Raw genomic sequence first — 14,869 nt, 5'->3', positions numbered from 1 at the left:
GGCAAAAACCTGGCCGAGACTATGAATATAAAACGATAAAAACTTGTCCACGTATAAACACACTTGACATGATTTATCTCTGATGTGCGGCGCCTCAGGGAGAATACCCACCTCCTCCTCTTGGCTAATACGTCGCATTCTTTACGGAGTCGACCAATCCGTTAAAAGTGCCGAGTCGTGTGTGTAAAAAAATGACAGCACCGTAATATCAACGTTTTCCATGCACTGGCCTAGGTGATGTAAGGAGCTTGGATATGAACATTTCTGCTTGGGGCAAAAACAGTTCAGTTTTTTTACGGAGTAGCATATCGAGTTGTAGCATACCGGTTGTCATGGCCGCCCTTTGAGAAATATTATCGATATGACAAGATGTCTTTATTTTTAATGAATATACGTCACAAACGTTATAATATGTTACATACCTCAGGTGCTCACAAGACCACAAGGAGCACAATATGTTACATACCTCAGGTGCTCACAAGACCACAAGGAGCACAATATGTTACATACCTCAGGTGCTCACAAGACCACAGAGAGCACAATATGTTACATACCTCAGGTGCTCACAAGACCACAAGGAGCACAATATGTTACATACCTCAGGTGCTCACAAGACCACACAGAGCACAATATGTTACATACCTCAGGTGCTCACAAGACCACACAGAGCACAATATGTTACATACCTCAGGTGCTCACAAGACCACACAGAGCACAATATCTTACACCCGCCAGGTGCAGGCAGTCAACAAAATACTACACCAGCCTAAAAAAAGGCTCCAGAAAATGTAATATCGTAACATTCCACCGCCCGGGCCAGCTGATGACAGATTTAATGAAATCCATTGTTACATTAAATTACTGTCCGGGTTGACCAGGGTCCACTATTCTGCAGTGGAGGCGAGGCTGATTCAGGAGCCGGATTACTGGACCGCCCCGGTCTCTACACCACCCCACTGCCACCCCCACCACCACCCACTGACCACCACCACCAGCCACAGAGCCTTGTCCCCTCAAGTTTTACTGCTCCAGCCGCACCACTGAGCCAGTGATCATGTAGCTACCTAACCAAGATAGTGTTGTCAGATGAAATATAATTTGTATTTATAAGCTATCAATGATCTCTTTGTTGCGACGCTAGCTAAATTATTGATCAATCAGCCTGTCCTCAGCCTCACTTAGCCGTCACTCCCCCCCCCCTCCCCCTTTTCTTTCACTCTTCCCCCTCCTCCATCCTCGCCCCTACCCCTCTCACTTATACATCACCCCTTTCCCGCTTTTCATGTGCCCATTACCGAGATTTGCAAAAAAATAAAGCAAAAAAAAAAAAAAAAACGGGTATTTTCATAAACCGTAACTCATCGGGTTCAGGTCGGGTGTTTTATTTTTTTATCTATTTAATCAATAGATACACCAAGGCGAGGGTGACGAACTATCAGGAGAAAGCGTTGTTGTTGTTGTTTTAGATTTAGCTACTCAGAATGAAATGTCCATGTAGCACGGGCTATGGTGAGCCCCTAAGAGAAAGCGTCAAGTCATTACGACTATATAGCATTGGGGTCAGGATAAAGATTAGGGATGGGACGGGGGAAGGAATGGTGTCTAACCCCTTGGACAGTCGGAGGATTGAACGCCGACCTGCATGAAGTGAGACCGTCGCTCTACCGTCCAGCCCAAGTGGTTAGACTACACTAATGCAAGTTCAAACTTAAATAAAAAAATAACTAAATGAGCCGATTTTAAAAGGCATTTTTTTTGTAATCCGCCCCTTTGAATTTTTTTATTTTAAACTAAAAGAGCCGCCTCGGTAGGTAAGTGGGGAGCTTCCTCGCCAACCTTACCCCATTACCCTTATTACCTTCTCCTCGTGCAATCCCGAAAACCTTTCCCACGTCAACGGTTCTCTCTCTCTCTCTCTCGCGCGGCCTGTATCCACCAGATCTCGCATCATGCAGGTCGGCGTTCAATCCCCGATCGTCCAAGTGGTTGGGCACCATTCCCTCGCCCCACCCACCATCCCATCCCAAATCCTTATCCTGACCCCTTCCAAGTGCTATATAGTCGCAATAGCTTGGCGCATTCTCCTTGTACCCCTCCCCCTTTCTCGCGGCCTGTCTTTGGTTGGGTGTCTTGTCTTATATACTGTCTGTCTGTCTGTTGCTGTCCCTCAGTGTCGCAGCTTTCTCATCAGGGAGGAACAAAGGGACATCACCCGATCGCTGTCGATATTCGTCAGGGGGTCGATCGCAGACCCAATAGTCTCAGTGGTGACGCCAGGAATAGTGGAGGCTGACCACACAGAGAGAGAGAGAGAGAGAGAGAGAGAGAGAGAGAGAGAGAGAGAGAGAGAGAGAGAGAGAGAGAGAGAGAAAGAGACAGAGGGGGGTAGAAATAGCCTAAGCTACTCTATCCCTTTGAGATGTATTTCTTGCTTATCTCAATAAACATACTTGAACTTGAACTTGAGAGAGACAGAGCCAGACAGACAGACAAATAGACAGACTTGCAGAAATTATAATTGAACCATAGCTTACTTCGCCGATGATTTCGGGGTTTACAGCGTCCCCGCGGCCCGGTCTTCGACCAGGCCGACCTAAACCATAGTCTTACTTTGTTATTGTCTCTCTCTGACTGTTTAGCTCTATCACTGAAGTCGATCTTTCGTGGAAAAGTAAGACTGTGGTGTGTGTAGGTAATGGGTCCCCCCCCCCATTGTCGGACAAGAAGTGCTAGTGACTAAATCTCTGATGTTATCCTTCAAATGTTGCCTTGCCTGAGTGAGACTCTACATGACTTAACCCTTGTGAAACCTTGCTTGGGTTATCCTGCCTTAACGATGTCCCATTTGGGTTATCTTGCTCTAATAAGGCCTCGCTTGGATTACCTTGCCCCTGTGAGGCCTCGTTTGGTTCGATCCCCGGTGGAGGCGGAGACAAATGGGCAAAATGTTTCTTTCACCCTGATGCCCCCTGTTACCTAGTAGTAAATAGGTACCTGAGAGTTAGACAGCTGATGGGCTGCTTCCTGGGGATGTGTAACAAAAAGAAGGCCTGGTCGAGGACCGGACCGCGGAGGACGCTAAGCCCCGAAATCATCTCAAGATAATCTCAAGATAACCAGCCAGAGGGGCAGACGCCGACACAGGAGAATGCTAGTGCGGGTGTTGTCTTAGCAGCAGCTGTGTGCTGGTGTGAAATAGTGGTGGGAAGGGGACCTACAAGGGTGGAGAAGTGCTACTGGTATATACAGTAAGTACAGAGTCATGCATTGAACGTGTTAGGTTAGTATATGATCAATGTGCAGTGCAGTATGTGATCAATGTCAATGTGCAGTATGTGATCAATGTCAATGTGCAGCTCAGTCACGAATATTTAAATACTTTTGATCATGCAGATACAAGAGCAGGAGATGCTGGTATTATAGTGAGGAACTGGTGGTATTATAGTGAAGAAGTGACGGTATTATAGTGAAGGTCTATTACAACAGTGTGAATTATGAGCGCGTATCACAACGCTCCATAACACAAGCGCTCACACACCTTTTCTCAAATCCCGCTCACCTGAGCGTCAGTTTCACCCCCCCCCCCCCACCTACCATTCCCTAAAGCTCCGCCTTGAAGCCATCGACAGCTCAGGAAACTGCTACGTTTTATGATTTGACAACATCTCCAAGAAAACGAGTTCGAAGCCCTTCTTTGTCCATCTTGTGCGATGTACAGATGTTTGATCCTGGGCGTGTGTGGAGCCGCGCCTTCTGCAAGCTGCTGGTGGTGGTGTTGAAGACGGTGGGGCGCTCGATCTGTCGCATGATTGACTGCCCTGGATAATGCCAGAGTCCGCTCAATTATCCCCAGATTAGGTGAGTGGCGCGCGAGGTCTTTGATGTTCCTTTCAAGAGGTTCCTCTGTGGCTCCTGTCGCCCGGGTCTCTTATATATGGTAAGACATTGCGATCTTCGTGAACTGCCGCTCTTAATCTCATATCCAGAGATCTTCGCCTTTAATGATATATATATATATATATATATATATATATATATATATATATATATATATATATATATATATATATATATATATATATATATATATATTTCATTGAATATGACCGCATATTCTGTATTTATTATTTTCTGGTTTAGGGCTTCTATCCCTCTAACTATTTTCTTAGCATCAGGGCTTAATTGAAATAGGAGTTCTCCAAAACTCATTTTCGTACTTTTAAGGTGAAGAAAAGAAGTGATTTACTATAGAGTGTATTACACTTATTTGTATAATTTGCACGACGTTTCGAACCTCCATGGTTCATTCTCAAGTGAACAGATCTTACAATACTAGTTGATTTTATACCCGCATTAGGTCAGGTGATAATACAATGAAGGTGAAAACATGGGGGGATACATAAGGGATAAACATAGGGGCTGCAGAAGGCTTATTGGCCCATACGAGGCATCTCCTATCTAAACACAAAGATTAATCCAGTGTAATTGGCCTGTTATGTTGGGCATTGTCTTCTGTGTTGGCATCGATATGTTCTTGTCTTGTCCTTACTCTCATGGTGGGTAGAGTAAATAGTTCCGTGATTTGGGTATACAGAGTATACAGAGACGAGAGCACCCCCAAATTAGACATACCTGAGCCACACTTGAAAAGTCTTCTCGAAGCATGTACAAAGGAAGCCCCTTTCATCAGTCCACAAGGAGACATGTATTTACAAATAGACGGAGTAGCAATGGGCTCCCCCTTAGGAGTTTTATTTGCTAATTTTTATATGGGAACCATCGAAGATAGGGTCTTCAGTAGCAGACAAAAACCAACTGTATACTGCCGTTATGTAGATGACATATTCGTAATAGTAAAAGACTCAGATGAACTAATTGACCTAAAAAGACACCTAGAGAGAGAGAGTCAGTACACCGATTTACACATGAAAATAGTGAAAATAACAGTCTGCCATTCTTGGATGTACTAATAACAAAAACAGGAACCTCTTTAAGCACCAACGTATATACCAAGCCCACCAACATAGGATTATGCCTGAACGGTAGAAGTGAGTGCCCCCAAAGATACAAAGCCAGTGTTCTCAATGCTTATATTCGTCGAGCGCTTACCCACTGCTCTGAATGGAGCAACGTGAGAAGAGAGTTTGAAAGAGTAACTCAGGTATTGGTGAACAACGGATATAGCAACGCGGAAATAAACGCTGCTATAAGAAGACACTTGGACCGTTGGTATAATTCAGAACCTAGAACAGAAACCACAACACCCCCAATAAAATTATATTACAAATCAACCATGCACAGTGAACATATAAAAGAGGAAAGAATAATGAAAGAAATAATCCGTAAAGGAGTAAAAAGCACTACTCCTAACCAAAACATAAACCTGATAATATTCTACAAAACCAAGAAGACTTCTGAACTCCTTATCAAAAACAGCCCGAAGCCGACGGAGACCCCTCTACAGCAGTCAAGCGTTGTATACATGTACACTTGCCCCCACGAAGGATGTAACCTTCAATGTAAGTACATAGGTATGACGTCGACCAAGCTGACGAGGCGTTTGACATGCCATCTTCAATCTGGTGCTCCTAGGAATCACATGAGACAAGCCCATGACATTACTCTAACAAGAGAAATGTTGAACAAGAATACTTGCATAATAGACAAAACCCAAGATTCAAGAAGATTACAAATTCTTGAGGCAATTCACATAAGAATGGAGCGACCTACCATGAACACCCAAATCACGGAACTATTTACTCTACCCACCATGAGAGTAAGGACAAGACAAGAACATATCGATGCCAACACAGAAGACAATGCCCAACATAACAGGCCAATTACACTGGATTAATCTTTGTGTTTAGATAGGAGATGCCTCGTATGGGCCAATAAGCCTTCTGCAGCCCCTATGTTTATCCCTTATGTATCCCCCCATGTTTTCACCTTCATTGTATTATCACCTGACCTAATGCGGGTATAAAATCAACTAGTATTGTAAGATCTGTTCACTTGAGAATGAACCATGGAGGTTCGAAACGTCGTGCAAATTATACAAATAAGTGTAATACACTCAATAGTAAATCACTTCTTTTCTTCACCTTAAAAGTACGAAAATGAGTTTTGGAGAACTCCTATTTCAATTAAGCCCTGATGCTAAGAAAATAGTTAGAGGGATAGAAGCCCTAAACCAGAAAATAATAAATACAGAATATGCGGTCATATTCAATGAAACATGTTTGAAAGAAAACCTGCTGCCAGTATGTGTTGATATATATATATATATATATATATATATATATATATATATATATATATATATATATATATATATATAAAACCTGCTGTGTTGATATATATATATATATATATCAACACAAAGCAACTCAGCACACGAGAACAACATTAATTAATTGGAAGGAAACATTGGTAAGGAATGAGCCTTTGTACCCCCCTGATAACAGTAAGGTCGTTAGAGGTAAGAGAACACCAACAGGGCCTTCGTTAGCCAGCCACTGAGACCCAACTAGGCTTGAGAAGCAACTATTCCTTCAACTATGATTATTCTGGCAACTATTCTGGTCACTATGATTGCGTAAAAGTCATCATAACAATGTTTGTGGAGCGTCAACAATTGGTCAGTTATGTAGAGTCCAATCATAGAGTTTATTCAGTAAATAATATGGTACAAATTGATGGAGTTCCCGGCATCATCGAGAGACTGTAAATATGTTTACAAATATATATCTGTTTACCCGTCACCTTCTATCTGTCACTTGTATCCACCTGTACAGATCAATTTTGAACACGGTCTAATATTTCACTATTTTAGGTTTATGTATTAGGCATATTGTATGCCAATGCGGCCTATTGTATGCTATATATTTACATATGGTACTGTATGCCATATAAACATTCCTTCCAATAATCTTTGCAATATTATTTAATCTTATACAACAGGCTTTTGTTATACAATGTTTTCTAAGCCAAAGCACTGATTTCACAGCATGAAATTGTAGTAAATATAAACAAGCGAGATTCGAGTCTGCAAGTGGAAATTATTTATAAAAAAAAGCTTATGTTACAAGACCAGCTTCCTGCTCTGCTGTCCTCAACACAATGCTAAGTCAAAAAAAAACTTGGTTCACTAAGCGTCCTCTTGATTTGCCACCAACCCGTAAAAAAAATATCCAATCGTCTGAGTAGAAATGTATGAACTCAGGCTTTGAATCATCATAGTTGCCAACTAACCTCTCGATCGAGGACGATGCATAGAAAACGTAGGTGTTAACGGTGGTTTAGTTTTATTTTCAAGCAGATTGGTCGATTACGTTAATAATTCGACGTATTATTCGAGAAAACGGTTTGTTCAAATTTAAAAGGTACTGAACAAAAAAAGTAAAATAAATTTACTCAGTTTGAGCAACAATGCGTTCTTGGGAAGAACGCATTGGGTTGCGATGATTCGAAGCTCATAAACTGTTTAATAAGTGTAAACAAAGCCGCCACGATTGAGGAAAGATGTACAGGATTCGTAAGTGGACGCGCAAACGCTTAATAAATCCTGGCCTAATAATCAGTTACTGAAATCAGTTACTTTGAATCCTGCCCAGAGAAGATTTATTTAGGAAAATAATAACTGCATCCATACTTGAAAATTTAGAAAGGTATAAACGTGCGAGATCCCAAATTCCCCAACTAAAAATTATTGGAAAAATAACACTTAGAACCATTTAGTAAAATTAGTAAATATACCTGCATTGCAACAGATAACTACGGAACACAAATATTCCACTAGCAATCCTTCTGTCAATAGCAACAAAGTTCCAAGACGAGGCTACGTATCTAAATAATACAGATCCACTTTCGACGTAAAAAAAAGTTTTCGTCGATGGGTTCCCACACTGTTTATTCATGATGCTAAATAGAGTGTGATTGAGGTGTGATTCTGCCCGTATTTGCTACTCCCTGGCTGCTACAATACGCAGAACATGTATTACCATCCATGTCATCTACTTGTGAGCAACACTTTGGGTTATAGTCATCATCCATGCTATCCATTCTCGTTCTCTTTCTCACAAATTTTGCCCAACCACTTGGGCTGGACGGTAGAGCGACTGTCTCGCTTCAATCAGGTCGGCATTCAATCCCCGACCGTCTAAGTGGTAGGGTACCATTCCTATTACCCCGACCCATCCCAAATCGTTATTCTGACCCCCCCTTCCCAATGCTATATAGTCGCAATAGCTTGGCGCTTTCCCCTGATAATTCCCTCTCACAAATTTCTGTATACCACGCAATAATCATCTCTAAATTTACCGAGTAGGGTCTAAAACTTGATAACAATTTATGAGCCGCTCTACGACATTTTTTATCTCCAAACAAATCAGACCTATCGCTGACCTATCATAACCTAACCTATCGCAGCCTAACCTAACCTAACGGAAATAAGAAACAATGTTGTGGTTTAAATTAAGTGTAATGAGGTGTTTGACGTCACTAGCCGTAATAATTTGAATGGCATTACAGGTTTTGAATCTTACTCTATTTACCTAGCGAGTAAATAAAGTAAGATTCAAAACCTGTAATGACAATACAATTCTTACTGCTAGTGTCTCACCGCCCGGCTCTTCTAGTCATCCCTCTATTACTCCAAATCCGACTGTCATCAGCTGTTACTCTGCTCTTAAAAGTTCACAGCCGGAAAATTCGTTTGAGTCTAAACTTGTTTTGTTTGGGACTGAGATCCAAATGAGAGTAAAAGTTTGTGATATTTTAACACAGGCGGCAGACTAGGATTTTTTTTTACGAGCAAGAATAAATGCATTTGCGAGATGTGGTGCTGGGCTTGGTGTGGGTGCTGGGCTTGGTGTGGCTGCTGGGCTTGGTGTGGGTGCTGGGCTTGGTGTGGGTGCTAGGCTTGGAGCGGCGCTGGGCTGTATAGCTGTCAGTCACACTTCCTGTCCCTCTTTCTGTCTCTCATTCACACACTATCGTCTGTGCTCCTCTCTCTTGCCCTTTGTTCATTTCTCATCCACACTGTCCCCTATGTCCCTCTCTCCTTCATGTGTTCTGCTCTCATCCACACTCCCTGCACCCTCTTGAACTCTCTTCTCATTCACACTCCCAGCCGTTCGCCCCTCTGTCATTCACACTCCCAGCCCTCCTGGGCCTGGTCAGCACAGACCCGAGGATGTATACAAAAGCCTCACCCCCAGAGTGACGCTCCTAGAGACCAGTCACTCGGCTCCAAATGTCTGCTTCACCAAAATGAAATTGCATCTTCATTCATGTCTCACCAGCCACGTGGATGCTACACTCCTTGTATACAAAGACACGTAACTCCCGAATTTTATTTCCAATTTCCATCTGAGATTGAATTACGCGAGTTTGAAGCTTGGAGAGTCTTACGTGTGTCCTCACCTAGTTGAGTGTGTGTGTGTGTGGAAAGGGTAGTCTTACGGAACAGCCGTTGCTGTTAACATACCGCTTCCTGCTTTATGAGTCTTACACAAAAGGGACATGATAGACAACCCAAAGTATCTTTTAGTCAAGTTTAGGTAGTCCTACGAAACAAATTTACTAATGTATTTTCTATTTTTGTGAAATTTCTATGGGTAGCCTAACCGGATCATCGGTACACCCGAGATTTTCGCACCCACCGAGGCTCTGGCTCTGGGACTGGCGTATCGGAGTTTGAAGGATCTTGTCACACTTCAAGAAATGCCTGTGGTTAACGGCCATTTTCTCTGTTACCAGGTTGAGAAGAAAACTTATGAATGGTGAAAAGAAGAATTGTATTTCTGATCTTCAAGCCTCGGGTTCTCAAGTTACAATGAGGGACTGCTTAAAAAAAAGGGTAAGGATTGACGTTCATAGTACAGTGCAGTTCTGACACTAGTGCTGACAGCGGTGCAAGAAAATAGTATTCTATGGTGAAAGAGAGCCACATAAGAGAAGCATCAGGGACAGTGTTTAAAGTCAGGGGTGGCAAACTCTGTTGCTATGGCGTGCCAGGTTTCATATGATTGTACATGATGCGAACCGTATCATGGAAGATCCCCCCCCCCCACCCTTCACGGGCAAGAGTGAAGCCTTTTAAAATAAATAATAATAATATTTACACTATTGCTGGTAATACTACTTCGTGACACTTGATATCTTATTGAATTTATTGTCTTTTGACGAGTGACATACAGCATCGTAATTTATTGAAGTTCAGTTGCATTAATAGCCTATTAAACATGTTCTTGGAATTGATAATGACTTATTTTAATGTGGCTTTATATTTATTGGCGTGGCTTTGCCACTCTAGTTAGCACCGCTAGAGTAAATATTTTTATATGACCAACGATTATCCTTACTGCTCTCGAGGCACATGACACGTGCATGAACGACATCGAGTTCATTTTTCACATATATACACTGGAAATGGTCCAGGACGGACCATTCGACTTGAGAATGGTCCAGGACGGACCGAAACGTCGTCGTCCCTTCAACTTCTAGTGTGTGGTCTGGTCAACATACACTGGAAATGTTTGGGAGGAGACTATTCATTTGATTGTGTCTTGTCTGAAATACCGGGTGAGCTCTTCTAGTGAATGAGCTGCACCAGACAGTAGGCCTGTTTTGGAGGACCTGTTGAGACTGACAGTGTAGTGCTGACGCTCACTCTCAGACGGAGTACTTTTGTAAGTAACTGGCAAGCCAGAGATGGGGTATAAAGCCTCTCCAAAATTACGGTGGCTAATTTAACGCCCTTTCGTGTTCAGGAACTACGACTGCAGTCTATGGCAGCTTTGAAAACTAAGAGGCAACAGGGATGTGAGCAGGCTGTTAGGCATGCTTGACGAGGCACTCCACTCACACCACCACTCTCCAGGCGGACTAACAGTCACTTCGGCCTCTTTGGCATTGTTGTCAGGCAGGGGAACGTGAGAGTACTTGCATAGATGTGTTCATCTAGAGGTGCTTGTGGGGGGTCGAGCAGTGGTTCCTGGCCCCCCTCTACATTACGATAATATCCTATTTTAACAACAACGACTCACATTTCATAATTGCTTATGAATGAAAGAAAGTGATGAAGGATGAGGTTGTACGTGACACAACCCTCGTCCTAACACCCCAGTTCGACTTGGGCCTCAACAAGCCAAGATGAAGGCATGAGACAGTGGGGGAGAGAAGCACCTGCCTGCCAGAGGATTTACACGCGACAATTAAATATCGGTAAATCCGGCCGGAGAATAATGGAGCCATAATAATAGGTGAGAGTGCATTTCCCTCTAATTGGCTAGACTATTAAGGCTAATTACATGGCGCGGTTTACGAATGCATCTTCATGCTGGTCTGATTTAGTGAATGAAAGACGTGACTAGACTCTCATTGAGGAGGTGGGGGGGGGGGGGGAGCAGTAATGATGCTTTGGAAAGAACGTGTGGAAAGATCCTGTGACAGAACGTGTAGAATGATCCTGTGGCGTGACGTGTGGAAGGATGCTTTGGAATGAACGTTTGGAATGATGATGTGATCGGAGCATGTACCTTCTGCCTGTGTAGACTTAACCATACGAACATAGTAGGAGGAAAATTACCCGCACACGCCGAAATACTATGCGGTGAAACCACAGCGTCACATCTAAGAACACTACATTACTGAGGCTCAGTAATGTGGCATCAGTGGGGTTGTCTATTCGAACGATTCTAGTTAGCTAAAAAAAAAAACTTTAAATTTGACGCTTGCCCAGATCGTCAATACGGGCTAGCATGACTGGCAAATGGAAACTCTCTCTACATCAACAACAGATTAAATTGTTTTAAAATCATGTCCTGGAAACCACGGGCATATGGCAACTTTACTATAGAGACAGGATTGGGGTGTCCACATACGGGCTCTGGGTATTGGACGATCGACAGGCACCACAGCTGAAGCCTAAGAAATAGCCTAAGCTACTCTATCTGAGATGTATGTTTTTCTTGTCTCCCAACACTTCAGCCTGGGTTCGTATCCTGGTCGGGGAGGATTGACTGGCCGCCAATCTTTAACTGTAGCCTCTGTTCACCCAGCAGTAAATGGGTACCTGGTTGTTAAACGATTTGGCGGGTCATATTCCGGGGAAAAATTAGGATTGAGAACCTGCTCGAAACGCTATGCATGCTGGTGGCTTTACATAAATGTAAGAACTCTTTCATATATAAATAAAAATGTACTTACCATACAAACAGATAAAGTACATGTACTTTATGTGATAAGATAGAACATGAGCGTATTTGGGTAACATATTCCTATACAACACTGGTAATGCTCTTAGTCCTACATCAAATATTTGTATTCCACGAGTCATTGCCGCCACTAAATCAACAACAAATATATGTAAACAAACTTACCTGTGATATGCTGCCTCTTGGTAGTCAGTTGTAACCTCCAAATGAAGCACAACTAGGAGGTTTAAACCACGCCATTTAACGACACTCACTTCGAATGGTCCTATACAGAAACAGGATCATTGCTGCGGTAATTCGTACTAGTTGCTAGCAAGATTTGGTTCACAAATGCAGAGACAAGCGGGTAAGATATTCCCACTCGCTCTAACTAGACCCTCCCAACACACTGCCATTATAACTCTGTACCTTACACCGCGGTACCCCCACGATAACTACGGCTCCCGCAAGAGATAGTTTATAAATGGGTGAATTCTAATTATATGTAGATTAATTTTACAGTCATTTTTTGTATTTATTTTTTTCTCATTTAGCCAGTATTAAGAGCAAAGATAGAACTCGTCTCCTTCCAGTTGACAATGAAATGAAACCCGGGTGTGTGTTTATCTAAAGTATGACCCGGAATTATTTCGAGAGTGAGAAACTGAGTGACTAACACCGGGCTGGATTAACATGTGATTCCGGGCGAACATTTTCTTGAACAATACTTCGCTCTCTTCCCGTATTCACATCTCATCTCTCTAAGTGTTTCACGTACAACCGCAAACCTAAGAGCGTTCTCATAAACATAAGCCAAATGCATCTTACTCTACGTTACTGTTTCTGAATGAAAAACACTTTACATGTTGGTCATTGTTGAAGAGGACAGCCTAATGACGATCGATTATTTCTCGAACAGTGCTTCGCTGATGTCTTGTTCGAATCGCACCTCTAAATCCTTCATGTACATATTATAAATATTACTAGTTCGTTGATGTTTCTAGCATGTTGTGTTTTACAGCAGGCTTGAATTTTGTGAGTGGCTAACCACCGAAGAAGCTTAGTGTGTAGGAAGATTGCTGCCATACTAGTCGAGTCCGAGTTTTTCTGGTTGAAGCTGAACCCTTTCTTGGGTAGTGTAGTTGGTTCTGGCGTTATGCTGGCTGATAGTACGTGGCGAGATCAAGGCTATGTAAACTGACATACTTGGACTATAACCTTTATTGTATGTTATAGTCGAAGTTACTCCGAGTCCTTCCTGCTAGCCTGATCTCTAAGGGGTCGTTAAGAGCTACTGGGTACATGAGACGTTCAGTAGTTAAATCACTAGACTAACACAAATACAAATAATTGCCTTCAGAGTTTAAACACCTAATCTAACCTAAGATAGGAGTAACTTTGCAATTGGAGCGATTAGACTTATATTCAAAATCAAATGTTTATTCAGGTAAAAGTACATACATAGAAGATGAGTTACAAACATAATTTTGGATTTATAGATAGAGCTAGTACATACAACACCTAAAGCCACTAATACGCACAGCGTTTCGATATTGGCTGAACATATGGCATAAAATTAGGTTGATGAGACTTATGTAGAGAAAATATATTTAAATTTCTAGTTATTTGCATAGTCTATGAATTGCAAGTGACCTAGAGTACAAAAATATTATTGTAAGACATTTATTGAGGAGAAAACGCTGCTTAAAATACGATTTACTAATGTCATACGAAATGTAATGTCATGCGAAATCATTACAGTTATCGTCTGTATAATAATAATGACGACAAAGCCTATTACGACATAATGCTCAATACGTGAAAATGTTCTAACACCATTCATAAATACATTGCCTAATACAAGAAACATAACTAATATCTAAATTAAACCTGTCCCTCATATTTTGGTGATATTGAAGCCTAGTTTTAAGGCGTAAGTTCAAAATATTGCTTACAATTAGAGAATTTACTGGAATATTGGTAAATAAAGAAAATCAGTAAGATACATATAGATTTATAAATGAGATAAATGCCAGTAGATAGATTAGTAAATACCGACTTGGCCCTCGGAAGTGCTTTGGGAATCACGATGTCAAGACTTGCGGCACGTCTAGCTTCTCTAACTTTCCTTCTCTCTTCTCAACTCTCTTTTTTTTCTCCCTCCTTGGTGCTGTAATTCCCAACACTATCTTGAGCCAGGTCTCCTCGTGCGCCCGAGTCATTCACGCTGCGGGCTGCATGCTCCTCCAGCTCCATTGAGACTTGAATCTCATATTTGCTTCGCATCCTCCGTATTTTTCTCTGAGCAGCGACATTACCGTAACACATGTTCAGGAGGCTACGGAAACGGCACGTTTTTGCTAGTTCAATATTTCCTTGGATGTTGGAGGGAAAAAGTGAGGGGGGGGGGGAGGAAAGGAGTGAGGGTGGATAGAAGGAGTGAGTAGGTAGGAAAAAGAGTGAAATGAGGGAAGGATCGAGAGGGATTAAGGGGCATGAGAACGAGAGGAATGGAGTAAAGGAGGATTGAGGAAGTTAAAAATATGGAAGACAGGGGATTGCAGGTAGGGTAGGAGTGCATGGTACGGGAAGGAATATGATGAGAGAAAGAAAAGTGAGAGAGAAGGGTAGGGAGGGAGGGAGACGGGTGAGAATTCAGGTAGGAAAGAGTA

This window comes from Procambarus clarkii, chromosome 51, assembly GCF_040958095.1.
Source record: "Procambarus clarkii isolate CNS0578487 chromosome 51, FALCON_Pclarkii_2.0, whole genome shotgun sequence".
Lineage (NCBI taxonomy): Eukaryota > Metazoa > Arthropoda > Malacostraca > Decapoda > Cambaridae > Procambarus > Procambarus clarkii.
The sequence above is the reverse complement of the archived record's forward strand: the minus strand, read 5'-3'. Positions refer to the sequence as shown.